General features: G+C 35.7%; 1 long non-coding RNA gene across 4 annotated transcripts in view; it reads left to right on the forward strand.

Annotated features, from left to right (window-relative positions):
- The window catches only part of LOC148125844 (uncharacterized), a 40,809-nt gene that overhangs the window by 13,551 nt on the left and 10,152 nt on the right, over positions 1-17,106 (forward strand). The window contains exons 4-5 of one of the 4 annotated variants that reach the window (XR_015743552.1): positions 13,090-13,189; positions 15,851-16,145. This is a non-coding gene — a long non-coding RNA (uncharacterized LOC148125844). Of the gene's footprint in view, positions 1-13,089; positions 13,190-15,850; positions 16,146-17,106 lie in introns of those variants that run through there. The other 3 variants (XR_015743553.1, XR_015743555.1, XR_015743556.1) reach the window with 3 other exon arrangements.

The following is a 17,106-nucleotide window of genomic DNA, read 5'->3' on the forward strand; positions in this document are numbered from 1 at the left end:
CCAATATAAGAGCATCCAATTGCCACTTTCTGGCATATGGACATGGACATTTCCAGATCCTATGTATCATAATTCTGACAATGTCACAAATAAAATTTCATATTGAAATAGACCATAAACAGACATATTTTGTTACATCTGATCTACAGCCAGCTTGAGTATTTCAAATAACCACTTTAAGATATTTTCTTGATTTCACAGTTCTGGTTGGATGTATCATTTTCATCAGCACCTTGTCCTCATCTGCTAAATCTCAAATGTGATGTATATTTTTCCTTCCCACTTGGCCACGTCTGATTTATGATTCCTTAGCAGGGAATCCAATCTCCTTTTTCCAAACTTGAAACTGACAAACCTTGCAGCGTAATAGTTCCTATCAGAAGAGTGTTAAACAATTATTGTTTATTATTAGTATTATTAATGAGGACCCAAATTGTTGGGGGCAATATGCTGACTCTGTACACCGCTTAGAGAGCGCTGCAAAGCATTGTAAAGCAGTATATAAAACTAAGCGCTATTGCTATTGTTGTCTCATTGTTATTTAATTTTTGTATCAGTTCCATGATCAATCATTTAATTAAAACAGAATTTCATCCACAAAATATGGCAGGTGAGCAAGTACACTGTCCTGTTATTCCACTGAATATCACAAGTAGGTTGCCATGTTACTATATGCAGATGATGCAGTGATACCATCACTCATAGGGTAAAGCAGATGTTTCAGTCTATTATTCTCTTTAGAGAGCAGCAGCTACTATGAAAATGGAATGCAAACAAGTTCATGGTATTGTCAAAAAGATCTAAAATATTGACCTGGACCATTAATAGGCAGAAATTTGTACAGGTGCTTTGTTTTAACTATCTTTGGGTGCTATTCCATTCATTTGATAATTGGAAAGCAATTTTTATATACAATCCACAAGTTTTGTGGTTTCTTTACTCTTTACTCAAAGTGAGCCTGATATTGTTCAAATGCCAGTAAGGTTCTTGCAGTCAAACTCCTGCTGTACAGAATTGTAGAAGTCTGATACCGAGATTATTCAATTCAAATTTTTAATGAAAGGATTTCAAGGGGCATTTGGTATTCCACATTTTGAATTCCACTTGGAGGTAGGTCTAATAAAAATTGAAATTAGAGCTTGGATGAGATATTTTGCTTTTGATTAAGCAAACTTCTCATCACAAGGATTGTGGTAAATCTTTATCATGCTTTCTGGAAGTTCAGTGGAGAAGGAATAATGTTTCAGGAGTTAATACAAATTATCATTAAAGAAACATCAGAGGTGATTCATAGACTTACAGTTATGATCATGTAGCTCTTTGGGTAGCCCTGCCTTTTTTCAGGGTGGTCAGTAGTCCTGAACTCAAGAAAATGTCTCATAGAGGAAGACAGCAGCCAAAGAATCCCTACTACTTCCTTATCTAATTCCAAAACCAAACACTTCAACCAAGCTTGATGCTAACTCTCCAATTAGAAGGTGGTTCTAAGGAGTGTCCTCCTCCCCAGCAAGATGCAGATCAACAGCTTTACTACTATTTGCATGGAACTAAAGTTTGAAAATTTTTATGCTACTCCATGTGTAATCAACATATGGATGCACTAGCAAGTTTTCACAGATACAAGGTTAACTTCAATAACCACAAGGAAAGTGTTTGAATCTCAGCATCCAGAAGAAGGGTTTCACTTCTAGCAACTTGCACTTTCTTATATTTCCCCTCCTGGCCCTGACTTGCAAATTCAAGTCAGCTGCTCACCTCAAATGAAACACTATTTCCTAATCTCTTGGCTTCAAATCTTTCTGCAGTGAACATACCATATGAATGTTTTCCTTCATGGATGGAACATAGATGGAGGCAATCCACATCCCTTGAAATTGTAGACATGCATGTCCGCACAGCATATTCACTTTCCTTCTACCTCTTACTTAGAAATAGTTCTGATTCTCCTATATATACTATTTACCATTACTATTTAACCCCCTGTTATCCCCCCCCTTCAGTTTTCTGATCCTCACTTTAAAGCCTTTTTCCCTCTTACTGTCTCATAATCTTTCTGTTTCATTTTCAGAGGGACTCTTTTTTATGTCCAAAGCTTTTTATTAGGATAAACAACTTTCTTTTCTTTTTCTTAGTCATTTCTTCCATGTTGAAAGGCACTCTGGAGGACTTCTAGTCCGAGCCCCTGCTCAGTCAGGAAACACTATACCACTTCAGATAAATGGTTGTCCAATTTCTTCTTTAAAATGTCCAAGGTTAGAGTACTCTGATTAATTGTTCTAATCGTCAGGAAATTTCTCCTTAGTTCTAAGTTGGTTCTCGTCTTGATTAGTTTCCATCCATTGTTTCTTGTTCTGCCTTCAGGTGCTTTGGAAAATGGACCTTTTCCTTTCTGGCATCCCCTTAGATATTGGAACACTGCTATCGTGTCACACACACACCCACCCACCAGTCCTTCTTTCCATTGAACGAGACATAGTTGTAATTAAACAAGACATTAAATTAGTTCGTCCAGGTCAAGCCTGTCTGCATCAAGCAAAGTCACTAGGTTTGCTCCTTGTTCCTCAATAGATTTCTTGCCATTTGCTCTATCTCATCACAGCCACATTTCCACACTTTTTATACCTTTTCCAAAATTGGTTCCTCCCCTCAGCTCCACTGGATAGCCTTTCCCATTCTTCCAAAAGTCCTGATTCTGTTTTCTTTGCAAGCTATACTCAGTCTCTTGAATCTCCTTTTAATTCATCTCATTATCTTCTCTCTGAATGCCACCATTTTATTACTGTTCTATGTTTTATATTTTATATTCTGATATGGCCTAATGGCTGATCAATAAAATATTATAATACATTAGCTTTACATTCTGTTTCCTCTTCTGGCTCCTGCTAATTATAAACTCTGGGCATCCAGATTCTTAAAGCACAATTCCACGCTTCCTATGATAACTATCACTTTAAAGTCATCATTTCCCCAACTTTATTGTCATTCTCTGAGTTACAATACACAAGTCAGAATAGAATCTCTGAAATACCAGTGCTGGATCTGGTTAGTTTCAGATACTGTAGTAGTATAAACAACTTATTTTTCATAATATCTCAGAGTATCCACCTTTGCACATTTTAATGTCTTCCTTTTAGAAATTCTTAAGAGCAGATATAAGAAAATATTACTTAGCCATGTGGGGAAGGTGTCCTAGAAACAATGGGCCATGTTTATTTGTACTGCCACTATTTAAAATACATCCATAGTTCCATCATAACCTTCCTATTATAAATAAATCTCAGGGACAAGTTTTAAATAAATGTTCTGCTTTCATATAAAACTGTTTGGCAAATAGCAAAATTTTGTTTGGCAGCTTGTTGGGTACAGCCCTGTTGTAATGAGGAGCACAGATCTGTAGAAACCTAAAAATCTGTGATCTTCCCCTTTACTTCATTCTGAATTGCTTTTGAAAAGTTATGTTGTAGCATTATTATATGAAGTAATATAATGAATGTTAACATTAGCTTGACATGAGTAGTATTTTGCTAGTTATTTGATTGGTAGATTATTAATTTAATACTAGTATTTTACACACTAGTATTTTTGTATTTTACTGTTTCAGCTACCCAGTAATTCAGTAATTATTTTTAGACATACTTTTATTATCACTTTAATGTTCGTAATTATATTGTGGTTTTGCTCATTTTACTCTTACATATTTCTTTTTTTTTCAATATTTTCAATTGTATTTTTCTGTCTAATTACATAATATTCAAGTCAGTAACTGCATTGAAGGTTATCAGTTTATCCCTTTAGAGGATTGATCCGGTTGTTGAATGTTGGTATATGACAAAAGATACTTGTTTAATAAAGGAGAATATTTGTAGCCCAGGGTTGAAATGAGGGATTTTGGTGCTCTCTGACCTTTAATTGTTTTCTTGCATATGTTTCATTACCCAAAATAGGTAACATCATCAGTGCTAATAAGGAGTGGGATTTGCTCTCAGTTTATATTCTAGTGGCTTGCACTGTCAGTGTTGGTAGGGGTGCTCTTAGAGGTTCTTTGGTTGGACTGCTTACTGTTGATTTATTTGACAGTTTTGTTGACTGGAGTATTGTTTATATGATTGTTGGTCTAATGTTAATCTTGAATTAATCTATGCCTCTCTGGGTGTTGATTGCTGGTGGACCTCCTTAAGTTTATTCTAAACTCATTGGCTAACGTCAGACCAATCACTATTTCTCAAACCAGCTTCACAGAGGTTGGTTGTTCTGGAGAGATATCATAGGCAGAAGTGCTGTGCACATTGCCTTGAGTTCCTGGAATAAATCTGGATACAAATAAAACAAATCATTAAAAAGCTATACAGATTTTGGGACTGTTTCCAACATTACAAGACTCTGTTTTAGATTTTGCTCCTATTGTTCAAATCAAACCAAATCTTTATTGTCAATGCACAGCATGTGTGTAATGAAGTTGAATGAGCCTCCCTTGGTGCATCCCCCCAAACATGAAATACATTTCAAAATATGACAAAAGCGCCCTCAGGCTGCTTTGCTGTTTGCTGCTGTCTCTCGATGGCATCATGTAACTTAGAGAGTACTGTTGCATCAGGTGGAATATAGACAGCGGTGATAACTATAAAAGAAATATCTCTAGGTGATAAAATGGCTGATAAATGACAGTTAAGAATTCCACATCTGGAGAACAGTGTGTATAAGTAACTCTACTGTTAGTACACCAGTCATTATGTGGGTAAACACACAGTCCTCCACCTTTGCTTTTACTGGAGTTGCCATGTCTGTTGAAGTGGTGTGTAGTGCAGTTAGTTACCTGACATACAAGTGGATGAAACCAGGTCTCCATGATAATTATCACACAGCAGTCGCGAATGAGCTTATTCATAAGCCGCCATCCATAGCTCTAGTTCATCAGATTGTTGACAAAGGATCTAGCGTTGGTTAGAAGAATACTTGGTAATGCTGGTCTGTAAGGCTGCTTCTGTAACCAAGCTAGAAAACCAGCTCTGCTCCCTGCTTCTGCTTTCTCTCTCTTTACTGTCGACGGTGCCTCCCAGGCCCAACAACGATTCACAGAGAGCCTGGCAATCTTACTATATCACTCGGTATATTATGAGACCACTGGAAGTCACTGGTAATATCTAGTCGCCTAGAGAATCCAATCTTTAGTAATTCCCTGTAGATATAGATTTTTGCGTGCTCATTCCATTATAACACCAGGAGCTCAAAGCCGCAGTGTCTATGCGCACTCTAGACTGCAACTACTAATAGGATTAATACTAATAAAACAAATAAGGAGCATGTCATTAAAATCATGTTATAGGGTAACTATATTACCTGTTTTGTGGGGACAATATGCAGTGAGTCTCATGCATATTCACTTATCCACTCATGATTATGGCTTATAATACTTTCAAATCATGAGTTGAATCTATAGATCCATGAGTTGTATTTTATCTCATACTTGGAAATTCAGTTTCTACAACAAAAGAACAATTCTAACTTATGGAAACTCCTTCACACTGCCAGCATGCCACATCTATCCAATAGAGCTCCTTTAGAAGTTCATTCCTCAGGTGGGTAAGAGCATAAAGGGCAGCCTTCTGAATCAAGCTGAATATCTGTTTGCAGCTTTGATTGATTTTCCATATCAGTCATCATAATACTCCCAAGTAGCCAATAAACTTCTCCTTCTCCCAATCTCCTGCAGCTACTGTTCAGTGAAATTCTGTTCTGCAGTCATAGTCAGAAATTGATTTACTTATCCTCTGTTCATATTAGTCTCCTAGACTTTCAATGGAGAGTGTGAATATACTCTTCTTATTCATCAGAAGATAAACTGTTGGGGATGCTCCCTACCATACCCTTTAGACCTCAAAGGTGTTGCTAATTTTCCTCAGCATATCTTGATTCTAAATGAAAAACTGGCCTGCAGCCATCAACCATTTTAATTTTTAATAATGCCTCTGAGACTTGAAAATATCCTTGAAAAGAAGTGTGCTAATGCACATAATGCTTTTTAGTAAGACATTTTTTTTTCTTTCCTAAAATAAGTCCAGCTGGAATGGGAAATTTGAAGAGGCCCACATGCAGTGGAAAAGTTCCCAGCTGTTCATAATTTCTGAAGGCTAGAGTATAATTATTTCAAGATATTAAATTAATTAAATACACAGTAAAAAGACACCATAGTTTTGTAGATCCTCGCCTCAACTCCTCCTAAATCCATATTTGAATATCCCCATTATTGAAATTTATCTGAAACAGTCAAAAGAACGAGCAACTTTTCAAGGGCTCCAGAACCCTTCCTCAGGCCTCATATTACAAAACTGGTTGGTTAAGAAAGGAGAAAAACTTATTTCTGCTGGCAGGTTCATGTCTAGACTACTAGAATGAGTACTGAACTAAAATTGTCATTAGGCTTCATTTATTTGTTTGTTTTTCTAATATGCTGGCTGTGAAAGTAAGTTTGTTTTATAACTGAAGTTCCATTAGGGAGCAATGGTAACAAATTGTAGGGGGGTCCCTCTTCCTTTCTTTGATAAATATTTGCTTTTTCATTTTGCCATTTTTCTAAAATAATTGAGAAACAGTTTCCAGAATGCCGCCTTGCTGTAATTAGCTACTATTAGAGCTTTTAAAATAAATAGTCAATCAAGCGCGGAAACTCCACAGTAGGAAATGATTGCTTTCAGAATTCTTTTGTTCAAGAACGATTATTGAGAAGAGATGTCAGGAAGAGTTCACCTCCAGGAAGGTGAGGGCTGCTGTCTGTTTCCATTGAATTGAGCAGCTGAGTGACTATTTATGTTTTTAGTTAAGAAATGATACTGAAGGGAAGGTGGGGGATAAGCAAGGAAAAGCTTTTAGGAGAGGCATTCCCATCAGTGCCTCTCTTTGGAAACAGATTAAAAGGGTATAGAATTAAGGGGTCAAGTAACAGGAAAAACTGCTGTGGAAAATGGCATCTTAGATTGCTCAAAGTACTTTGGATTGAGTCATGTGTTTTTTCCCCACTAAGCCATTTAATAGGGAACACAAAATAGTCTGTGTTATTGCCTTTTTGGCGCCACTTATGAGTGGACAGGGTTTGCCTGTGTTGATTAGGGTGAGACTTTGTTTGCTTTGTTTAAGGAATTCAACACAGAGTCAGATTCTTATTATAATCTGATCAATCTGAGAATACTTCTCCCAAGATTAGAAGCCTGTAAGACAGAGGGATGAGGGAGAAGAAAGTCAGAAAGTCAGTACTGGAGGGATAAACCATTAGTAAAACATCTTACAGTATACTGTTTTTTTTCTGACAGTTATGTTAACGGTAAATATACAGTATATTTTTCTATTGAAAAACCCATTGTTGCTTATCAATTATTCTGCCTAAAATTCTGCATGAATTTAATGATACAATTTTTACACTTTTAGTTTATGGGTCATATGTCACCAGCTATTTGGCCTTGCTAGGCCTTATTTGGTAAATAAAGCCCAGCAAGTGCTTTGAATTTTTTGTTTTAAGGTTTTCAAATTGAATCATATAAGTAATGCCTTGTTTTTAAAATTCCTTTAAAAGAAGAATATATTACAATAATATCTTATTTGAAAATATTGGAACCAGTCAAGTGCTTCTCATTATTCCAAAGATAGTCTCAAAGATTTTCATCTTTCAATTATCAACAGTTAAACCTTGCAAATTATTATTTTTCCATGGACCAAATTATTTTCATATTCCTGAAACAGAATGTTTAACAGAAATTATAAACCTAGGCTAATTATTTTTCTAGTTTATTTCATACAATTATATCTGCTAGCTATGGAATGATCTCAAATTTTTATTTATTTATTAGTATTTCTTTGCTATTTTACTTTTTAGTATCCTGCAAACATGACATGCTTCTTAATATGAATTTATCCAGTTCTTATTAATTTATGACTCACATATCCACACTACTACTCCATATACTGAATTTTGTAACAGTCCATGATATAATATCACAATCTTTCCAAAATTGCACCACACAGATAGGTTGCACTATAATCTTACTATTCCCAAGCAACAAACCAAACAATGGCTGGAACAATGAAAACCAATGGGACATTGGTTGTCTAAAACTATGAGCCCTAGTTTAGTTATGCAGGCTTTATTGGTGTTTTAGACAAACCATTTTTATAATAAGTGACTTGCTGTTACTGGTTTTTAATGATCTTAAATAACACTGTGGGCATAGAATTTGATAGATTATACTTTCCCTACAATTGCATTAAGTCTTACAATTCTTTATTCAAAAAGTATAGCTTGTAATCCTAGCCAAATTCATATTTATTATGCTTCCAGACAAAGACAAACCTTCATCGCAGTAGGTACCAATGAACTTAAATGACAAATCAGCCTTTAGTCTTCTTTCCCAACATTTGCATTACCTTGGATGGATTTATCTGTGGTGTGTGAGTTTGCCCAAAGAAAGCATATGACCTGAACTCTTTTCAGCCCTTTCCTAGCAGCAGACATAATAACAACAGAAACAGAATCACCTGGATAAATCTACTTCTCTCATTCCTTTTCTCATTTGTGGGTTGCTATGTTCTGCTCAAGCAAGGGGCTGGACTAGACCCCCCAAGTTCCGGTCCAATCCTAGGATTCTAAATTTTAAGAATGCTGCCACTGAAACCAAGTCCTCAGCCCTAGGCTTCTAGATAGTCCATACTTTATTGTTCTTTCCCATAGTTCCACTACATTAAAAAGACATTTTTATCTGTTTTTAATTTCTAGCTTCACTATGTCATAAGAAAAATAGATCTGCAAGGAGAAAAACATACAGACTATTGTCTCAATGCAAGCTGTCTCTCAGAGACTCAGGCAGGTTGCATGTATCTGTGAAAGTAGATAAAAGATGAACAAATATAAATTGGGAAAAAAATAGCTAGAGAAGGAATAACAGAAGAACATATCCATCCACAGACTGGAATCCACAAAAACTGAGTTATATGAACCAAAATAAAGCAATTGTGTTTAGGTAAAGGGTCATCAATTATATACTCCATGTTCTAACAAAATACCCAGTACATCTGAAAAAAATGTACCCAAAACGAAAACACTCAAAAAAAAAATTGCTTCCAGCTTCCTTTTTTTCCCATAGCAATGGTTTTTGCCTCAAAGGGAAATATGTGGCAATATTTCCTGAAATCATTCATGTCTTACAATAAGTTTGATAACGACACTGATTATTTTTTTCTGAGCAAACCAGGAACAGCATTTTTTCCACCAAAGGTTTCTTATGTAATGGGTATATTAAGAAATATATATTATTCTTTACAAAGGAAATACAAATTGATCATAAATCTTTGCTCCACAATAAAAGAATGTGCTTTAAAAAAAACTACAAGGACTGTTACTGTTTAAATCTCATTCAGTCCTATTTTAATTTTAATATTTTTGTTTTCTCATGTACCCTGTTAATGAAATTGTTTAGATCTTTTGCTCCATGGTAAAAGAACATGCTTTTAAAAATTTAGAAGGACTCTTACTTTTCATTCAGTCCTATTTCAATTTTAGTATTTTTGTTTTCTCATGTTCCCTATTAATAAAATTGTTTCAGATCTTTTTCTTAAAATATCTGTTTCCCAGATATTGTTAACTGCAATTCAACTTCCACTAAACAATAAAAAGAATTTATTTGAAAAAGAGCAGGAGGAGGAGGAATAATAGATCTTTCCATTGAAACAAGCTGGTTATCCCTTTGGTGTGCTACCTGCCTTAATTCCCAATTAGATTCCTTGCTGGGCTCCTTGACTTTTAGTCCAAATTGGAGTCCCCTTGCCTTTTGGTATTTGATTTCAACCTATACCTTCTTGAATATAGAAGAAATTAATGGTGTCGATGGTAATAATGGGCTTGTCCTAGGTAATCCTGACTCACATGATTTAATTATTATTTTATTTCACATCTTTAAAAATGTAACGGCAGAGTATACCTTCTCAGATAGCATAAATATGTTTCAATTACAGTAAGTCCAACACCCAATGATTTGGACTTCAATAGTAGCCAAAATTATTTAGAGAGGGAATCACAAAATGTCTCTGCACTGAAGAACTACACATCCAATTGAACAACATTACATGGATACAAAAATCATTACCAGGATAAAATAAATTGAAGCATTATTGAAACATTCTCATAAAGTATGGTAAAAAGATTGCAACCTTTTAATATATTTCTTTTTTAAATCCCTTATTTAGTCATTGAAAATGTTCAAGGAATCCAACTCTTGAGGCTAAATTTAAAATGCAACATGATGTATAATAAAGATTGCTCATCAGGAAACAGTAATGTAACTAGTTTCATTTTGCAAAGGACTCAAGAAAATATAGGCTCTATATTATGGGAGTGGAACTTGCAATGTTGACTAATTTCCACTGATAGTCATTTCACCATCTTACACTTGGTCTTTTAAGCATTAACCCAAATATTTGAGAACTTGTGGAATGAAACATGAAATACCATGGGTAGGAGAGAAAAAAGCATCAGAGAGCCTGGAAAAGATTATTAAAATAACCTGGCAAATAATAAACCCAACAAAAATAACTGGAAAAAAATGAGGGAAGAAGGCAGAGCCTCCTCATTGACGGACCATAGATCATGACTCTCTGTGGCTATGCTCCATGCTCTTTCATTGGAGAGCCCTGATTATTATGATTAGGGGCTGAAGCTGCCTTGGAGGGGCGGCAGAGTAAGGGGAAGCTGCAAGCCAGGTTGAGGGGAGTCGCATCTCCCCCCTGGGCTTGGTCTTCCCCCCCCCTGAAGACGACTGCAGCGGTGGTTTAAAATGGCCACCCCAAAGAGGAGGACTCAGCTGGATTAAGCTTTGTGCAGGAGGGAAGAAAGAGATGGATAACATCTGAACCAGGACAACTGGGCAATACAACAAAACAAAAGTACCCTGGGATTAAGGTAACATGGAATTTTTAAGAAAAGAAAAGTGAGTGGTGAAATTACAAAGGGACAGGGGAACAAAAGAAAATATTTTTGACAGCTAAGCGGGGCTTCGTACCAGGAAAGGAAGAAGCTGGAACTAAAGATTTAACTAAATTGGACTAAAATATTTTGGGAATAAACAGGCATAAATAAAGGTGGACTTAAGATTGTCAAAAAATAATAATAATAAAGTTTACAAATTGGAGAATGGACTGTGCTGGAATATTGAGGTTCGAAAAACCCTAAATAAAAAAATAGGGGGAAAAGGTGAAGATTTTGTATAATGGAGAGTGCCACCTTTTGACAAAAACTTGAGCTCAAACAGAAGAAAGCATCCTGTTTCTGAATGAACATATGTGGATATAACATTAAAGAAATATTGAAACAAAGTAAGAATCTGAGAAAGTGAAAGCAGAACCAGAATAAAGAAAAAAGCAGGGAAAGACTGACTGTTGGATTGATTGATGTTTTTGGTGTAGACCCTCGGCTGGAATAACTGAGAACTTTAGAAAATTGAAAGAAGAAAAAAGGAAAGTAAAAGTGGTTTTTTTGTGTGTGTGTGGACTTTAACGATCATAAAATATAAGAATGTGTAATGATGATATCTCTTCGGGAATTAAAAATGGAATTTAAAAATATGAAAGAATTACTACAGGAAAGAGGCGAATCACTTTGCTCTGTGTTAGAAAAAATGGAAATGGCGATTGAAGAACAAGAAGAAAGAGCTTCAGAGGAGGAGGAGTCGATTCAAGGAGAAGACATTTTAAATAGACAATTAACACAAAGAACACTCCAAAGAAGTGGGGAAAGAAGAAAGATTAAAAAGTTGAAATTTAAGAAGGCAATCAAAAGGGGGAATACCTGTGAAGTCAAAAAAGGCAGAAAGACCCAGCAGAAGAGGGGAAAGGAAGATATTAAGAAAGAGAGGGATATAAACTGGAATGAGAAAAGATATGGGGAAAAGAGGGGGAGGAGAAGCAGTAAGAAACAGGTGCATGAAATAAAGAAATACAGAAATAGTAAAATGTTGAAAAGAAATTGTTTTTTCAGAGATAATGAATTAAAAAGGGGGTTGATGAATTATAAAGGGGATTCTGCAGGGTGACAAGGGGTAATAAAAATATTTCTGCAATTAAAAATATTTAGAAAATAGGGTAATATAGATATTGATAACTCTTATTAAAAATCAAGGGGGGAAATATGCTGCGGAATCCAAATGAAAAGATGAAATGATTATTCTTGTAGCTTCTTAAAAATAATGGTTTATTGGGAATCAAGATGAGGGAATAAAGGTATATTTTAATCATTGAGGTGTCACACTCAAAACAGTAAAAGGGGGAAACCTGTACTTGTTTTTTTTTTTTTAGTGTTAACGTTTGTATGAATCTAGAATTTATAAAAAGAATGTGTAATGGAAAGGGAATATGACAGACTAAAGAACCAACTAAATTAGTAAGTTAATATAAACTATTAAAAGCAAGGAGAGACATTGGTAACTTTTATTATTATTATTATTATTAGGCAAACACATATTGTTTATATTTATATTTATTTTTAAAATAAATATTAAAGGATTATATTTGAAATAATTGAAATGAAACAAAAAGATGTTTCGATTGAGACTAATGAAAGAGGCTAGAATTAATGTGTTTGTTTGTCTCCTTACTGAAAATTTGGAATGGAAAAGGTAATAATAGAATGAAAGTATGCATATATGAATGTATAATTGCTGTCATATTTGTATGTAAAGGTGATGACCCAGAAATATGTTGTCCACTAAAAAGAGATTTTTGTTTTTAATGTGAAAAACTGAATAAAATTTGTTAAAAAAAAATAACTGGAAAAATAACATTTTAGTGAGCCTGAAGTGTGAAGTTGTGTCAAATGTGTCAAATACCATTTTCATTTATGTTAATAAATATTAAATCCAGGCTACAACCAAGGGGAAAATGTAGATTAATCTAGAATGGAGTGATGTGTTTTCCAGTTCTTGGTGCCTGATATCATGTATATGATTTTACAGAAGCTCAGGTCTGAAGGCACAACTATAGGTAGTTCAGTCGTCTACTAATTACATGATTAATCAAGCCAGATGCTTCATACTGAATGTTTCTGATTCCTTTCAGCAGAACACTCTGAGACTACAAACATTATCTGGTACCTCTCTCAGATCACTCAAGATTGCAGGCTCAGATCCTGAATGTGGGCATTAAAGACATCATAACAGTAAGAAATATTGTGAGAAAGGTATAAAAAAAAAGGTTATAGCATTCTGTTCTGAGCAAACTTTCTCCAAAATAGTTGCCATACTCTTTGGTGTTGTACACCTCACAAAAGGCATTGACAAATGAATAAAAGTTCAAAGACCAAAGATAAGGAGTGTTTGGAATGCAAGAACTATGAAAAAATGCTGAAGCAACTGGGCATATTTATTCAAGGAAAGAATGAAGGGAGAAAGCAATCAAATGTTCTTTGAGTAACGCAACCCTCTTCACGCCCCCCAAAAAATCAGACTGAAGCAGATCATCTACTATACAGGTAGAAGATAAACTTTCTAGTGATTTTTAACTCATTTTAATCACAGGATGCTATGCTTGTTTGGCAAAACATTCCTCTCTACATTTCTCCGATAGCCAGAATATATTCTTCCTTCTGCTATGCCATACCTTAGTGCATCCCTCCTTTCGCAAACATTTGTATCTTCAAATTCAGCATTCCCTCTCAGCAAACTACTTGAAAGAAACTCTGAAACTGTCAGCTGTTGTGAGACATTTAATCTACCCTTGTACGTGAGCTGAGTGAGTAATATTTTAAGCCCTGAAGGTGAAGCAAGATGCTAAATGGGAATCCAAGACTGCATTTGTATGTCCCATATTACCTTGTGCATCTGCGCATACACACCTACCTCTTATCCCTTTCTTTCTCTCACATACATCAATTTTCTAGTACTGTAGTATGTAATCAGTGGCATGCTTTTTCAGCCCATTGATTAGCTAGTGATAGGAGCTTGATGGGTTGATTTCTTGCCATTATTCATAAAAGGAAACTTCCTGATCACTAGGTGGCACTCTTATGCTCTGCAGGCCACCCTTTTTTGTAACTAAGGGGCACTTAAAACTACCAAACCATTTCGGCAAATGTGAGGAACCCTCTTGCAGTTGTGGGATACCTTTTCACTTTTAAATGTTGCGCTCTTCAAGATTGTAGTAGAGCAGGGGATTGCAAATGTTAGATGTTTTCTGGTTAGGCTTATTAAAGGGCTACATAAAATACAGCACCCAATGCAGAGGTGGTATTCAGCAGGTTCTGACCAGTTCTGGAGAACCGGTAGCAGAAATTCTGAGTAGTTCAGAGAACCGGCAAATCCCACCTCTGACTGGAGATTTTACAGTATCCTTCCCCTGCCACGCCCACCAAGGCATCCCCACAGAACCTGTAGTGAAAAAAATTGAATCCCACCACTGACCCAATGATAACAGGTTTGTCCTATATTTTTTCCAAACAAGATTAAAAGAAAGAAAGAAAATGCCCAATATTGGTGCTTTTCTTGTCAAATTTCAGCAGTATGATTCTAGAATATCCGGAGACTGTTGCTTTGTGGTTGGATCCTCTTTGGCTTACACTCCGCACTGCTAAGATGAGGCTTGTTGTACAAGTAGTTCTAGACTTTCAACCACAATCGAACCCAAAATTTTTATTGCAAAGTGAGATATTTGTTAAGTGAGTTTTGTCCTATACTACAACCTTTCTTGCCACGGTTGTTAAGTGAATAACTGCAGTTGTTAAGTTAGTAAGATGGTTGTTAAGTGAATCTGGCTTCCCCGTTGGCTTTGTCAGAAGATTGCAAAAGAGGATCACTTGTCTCCTGGGCACGGTAACCGTCATAAATATGCGTCAGTTGCCAAGTATCTGAATTTTGATCAGGTGACCTTGGAGATGCTACAATGGTCATAAGTGTGAAAAATGGCCATAAGTCACTTTTTCAATGTTGTTCCAATTTTGAATGGTCACTAAATGAACTGATGTAAATTGAGGACTTCCTAAAATAATCTAAGGTAATCAGAAAGGCTACAGGCTTAGGGAAATCCAATCAGAAACAAGGAACACAATGAAGATTCAGGATCATCCACAAATCTTTGAATGTGGAGTTTCAGGGAGCTGAAATCCCTGAATCCTTTCATACCATCCCAATTTTTCTTAACAACTATACAGTTTTTCTAATCAGCCTTTCTCTAATACTAAATCAAATACTCTTTTGACATCCATAGGCATACATGCACTACTTTACAACCCATTTTATTTAAAATATTAATATAGTCCTGCTTAAAAAACAAAAACAGCATGCAGCAGCAACAACAAAAACAACTAAAACATTAACATATTACAATTGGTAAAAACTTACATTAAAATAGTGTATTAAATGAAGCACTACCGCCATTGTCATCTCTCTATGCAGAGAAATTAGGTAAAAAGTATTTATTCTGAAAACTCAGACATCGCAGTTATTTGGTTTAGAAAATATCCTGTCACAGATCACTTTAAAATTCTTCAGAACATTATCTTTCACATGATTGTTTTAGCTTGCTTCCTGTGGCAAGTGATAAATAAAAGCTGGGAACTCAGAATACAATCTATTAGAAGGATTGCAAAGCAAAAGCTGTCTCCCCTCACACACACACACCCGACCACCACCACCATTGCCAAATGGGCATAGGGTAAGAGAAAGCAGGAGATAGTTGTCTGGCTTCCAAACTGTCAACTATTTAATATTTAGCTGATGCTTCAGAAGCTTGTCATGATTCTTTGAATTGTTGAATTGTGTGAAAATGCAAAATGACGCACAAAGAAGCATTCTGGAATTCACTTCTGTTTTTTCTTGTTCCTCAGAAAAACATATTATGTAACAAGAGCTGTGGAAATTCAAAGTAATTATAAGAAGATAAGGGAGGATCAAAACCTGTATGATTCAGCATCCCATTTCTGACAACGGAATCCACCAGGAGCATATATAGGATATCAGAGAATAACTACTCCCGCTTCCCATGATCCCCAGCCATTGCTGATTCAATTTAGACTGTTCCTGAGAATTCTCAGAAATACTCAGTTGAATTTTTAATACAACTGTAAGGGAAAATTATTAAAAACATAAGGAACAATCACAGTAAATGCATTAAATAAGCAAGCAAACAATCTGAACTGAATTGAAATGTTCTTCTTAATCCTGGCTCCACCGTTCTCCAATGGATGTCTTGACATGCTATTGAAATGCTAGGTGCAGGCCGCCACAAAGAGTACTCCAATAAATGCATCCATTTTGGCTCCCAAAAACACATTAGGGCTTATTTTCCAGTTAGGTCTTATTTCTGGGGAAATACAGCACTAAATGCGTCCATCTGGTTGACAATCTTAATGGGGGCTTATTTTGGGATAGTGCTTATATTACGAGCATCCTGAAAAATCATGCTAGATCTTATTTTCCAGCTGGGTCTTATTTTCAGGAAAACATGGCACTAGTGGGAATTGAATAAGAAAAAGCCTCAGCTTTGGAGGTCAAAGAACAAAATCCGGTTTTGTTAAAGCTTCTCAGAGAAAACTTAAACCTGGGAGATGCCCAACATAATAAAAATAACAATACAAACATGTCTCTCTTTAATCTACTGCAGAACATAAGGTAAGTCCTCAACTTATAATCATTCATTCAGTGACCATTCAAAATTACAATGGCACTGAAAAAAGTGGCTTCTCACCATTTTTTCACACACTGTAGCATCCCCATGGTCACGTGATCAAAATTCAGATGCTTGGCAACTGGCATGTACTTATGATGGTTGCAGTGTCCCAGGGTCATGTGATCCCCTTCTGGGACCTTCTGAGAAGCAAAGACACTGAGGAAATCAGATTCACTTATCAACCATGTTACTAACTTAACAACTGCAGTGATTCACTTAACAATTGTGGCCAGAAAGGTAAAAAATGCTCACTTAACAACTGTCTTACTTAGCAACAGAAATTTTTGTCTCAATTATGGTCATAAGTCAAGGATTATTTTACAATGATCCAAGTTCCTAGATCCTTCATTTGTCCTTCATCTCAAAACTCTTAACATCTACCTCAATACATTCTGGCATGGAGTCCTCATTCTC

Source organism: Pseudonaja textilis, chromosome 4 (assembly GCF_049901715.1).
Source record: "Pseudonaja textilis isolate UNSWEBS1 chromosome 4, rPseTex1.2, whole genome shotgun sequence".
NCBI lineage: Eukaryota > Metazoa > Chordata > Lepidosauria > Squamata > Elapidae > Pseudonaja > Pseudonaja textilis.